We start from the raw sequence: 2,300 nt of genomic DNA, 5'->3' as shown, positions 1-2,300 counted from the left end.
TCTCTCTCTCTCTCTCTCTCTCTCTCTCTCTCTCTCTCTCTCTCTAGTCTCATTCATTTCCCACTCCCTCATTGTTAGCAATCAAAACCATGGGTTCATGCACTGTATCACTGAGCTGCAACCACAGCCCTTGGGCTCTATTCTAATGGACTTCTCACTCCACAGCCTAATTCCCCTCCCCACCTTCTTTACCTTTCTTTGCCTTTCTTGCTTTCTCATTCTGAAGTTTCCAAGAAGCTCTTGATGGTGTCTACCTTCCCAAATCACTTCCCTACTTTAACCCAGGAGTCATGACTTCCAAGTCAGACCGGAAAGGTAAATAAACACTGGGGGATGGAGCAGGAAAACTGCTGAGAAAGATCGTGGCAAAATAGCAGGCCGAGCCCAGACACACTCCACAAAGGTGGCTGAGCCAGTTGGCGTATTAATTAAAGGTGTGGTCATATTCCCCCTATTCTCTCAAATATAGCCGAGGACGGCCTTGAATTCCCGATCTTTTGTTCCTGCTGCCTCACCTCCCAAGTGCTGGGATTTTAGGTTTGTGCCACCACACCAGGCTCTTGTAATCATACACCCTGACCTTGAGTCTCTTCCATTGTCCCTGCATTTACATCTCCATGATCTTACTATCCCATCACAGTCTAGATGTGGGGCACAAAAGGGAAGGGTAGAGGTTGAAACCTATCCAGAAAGAGAATAGCTGGAGCCAGGCTCTTCTCACTGCTTCTGTCCAGATGATCCTCTTTCCCCTTGACCCAGAACCCTCAGAACCACACAGACTTCTTCCAGCTCGTTCATCCCAAGGCTCACTGATGTAGTACTTGCCAGTTTCTGATCCTTCTGCCTTTTTGCTGTCCTTGACCTTTCTGTGCCCACCCTGTCTCTTCACTCATCATAAGTCCCCTGGTGAATCAAACTCACTCTTTTGTTCACTTCCTCTTTTCCTTACTGCCCTCTCTTTACTCTTATTTATTCCCTTGTAAATTTTGGTGACGGGAATTCTCAGCTTATTCTGAACCTATACCCTCGGTTGCTGATTGTGTTAGAAAAAATAACATCAACTTATCCCACTTAAACTCATGAGCTCTGGGCAGCGGGCACACCCTGCAAGCTCAGACTTTTTCTAGCCCCTTCATCTTCCCATCCAGACGACTACTTCACACCTTCTCTTCTCCTCCTTCAAACTCCCACTAACCTTTCCCACCTCTGTTTGGAAACACTACTTCCTCCGCATCTAACAGAACTGAAACCATCGGAATAGGAGTCCCAAAGGTTCCCTCCACCACCTCTATCCAACTGCACGCCTAGTAGTGTGTGTTCCCACACAGAGACCACCAGAACTAGATTCCAAGACAAAACCCCTCCAGAACACTACTCCAGCAAGCCTCAGAATAAATCAGAATAAGTCTCTTATTCTGTACTTTTTTCTAATTTTTTGTGTCATATGCATCAAGATAAATCTCTGCAATTTTTTCAATCTTTTTGGAACTTAGTTTTTGAAACATTCACAAAGGTATATAATGCATACTGACCACTCTCACCCCCACTAACTCCTATCTTCCTGTTACCTATTTATATCCCTTTCTCCTTCAGCCTTCTCCCTGCTCCCCTCTCTTTCAACACAAGGTTTCTCTGTGTAGCCCTGGCTATCCTGGAACTCATTCTGTAGACCAGGCTACCCTGGAACTCAAGAGATCTGCCTGCCTCTGCTCCCAAGTGCTGGGGTTAAAGGCAGGCACCACCATACTTCACTAAAATTCTGGAATTCTTTTTTTTTTTTTTTTTTAAAGATTTGTTTATTTTGTTTTTTAAGATTTATTTATTTATTTATTATATGTAAGTACACTGTAGCTGTCTTCAGACATTCCAGAAGAGGGAGTCAGATCTCATTACAAATGGTTATGAGCCACCATGTGGTTGCTGGGATTTGAACTCAGGACCTTCGGAAGAGCAATCGGGTGCTCTTACCCGCTGAGCCATCTCACCAGCCCTCTGGAATTCTTTTTTATTTTTTTTAAAGATTTATTTATTATTATAGTACACTGTAGCTGTCTTCAGACATACCAGAAGAGGGAGTCAGATCTCATTATGGGTGGTTGTGAGCCACCGTGTGGTTGCTGGGATTTGAACTCAGGACCTTTGGGAAAGCAGTCAGTGCTCTTGTGCGCTAAGCCATCTCCTCAGCTCAGTTCTGTAATTCTTTTTTTTTTTCACTTTTTTTTATTATTATTTTCTTTATTTACATTTCAAATGCTATCCCGAAAGTTTCCTATATCCCTCCCCCCCACCTCTGCTCCCCT

This window comes from Mus pahari, chromosome 13 (genome assembly GCF_900095145.1).
Source record: "Mus pahari chromosome 13, PAHARI_EIJ_v1.1, whole genome shotgun sequence".
In the NCBI taxonomy this organism is placed as follows: domain Eukaryota; kingdom Metazoa; phylum Chordata; class Mammalia; order Rodentia; family Muridae; genus Mus; species Mus pahari.
Note: the sequence above shows the minus strand (reverse complement) of the source record.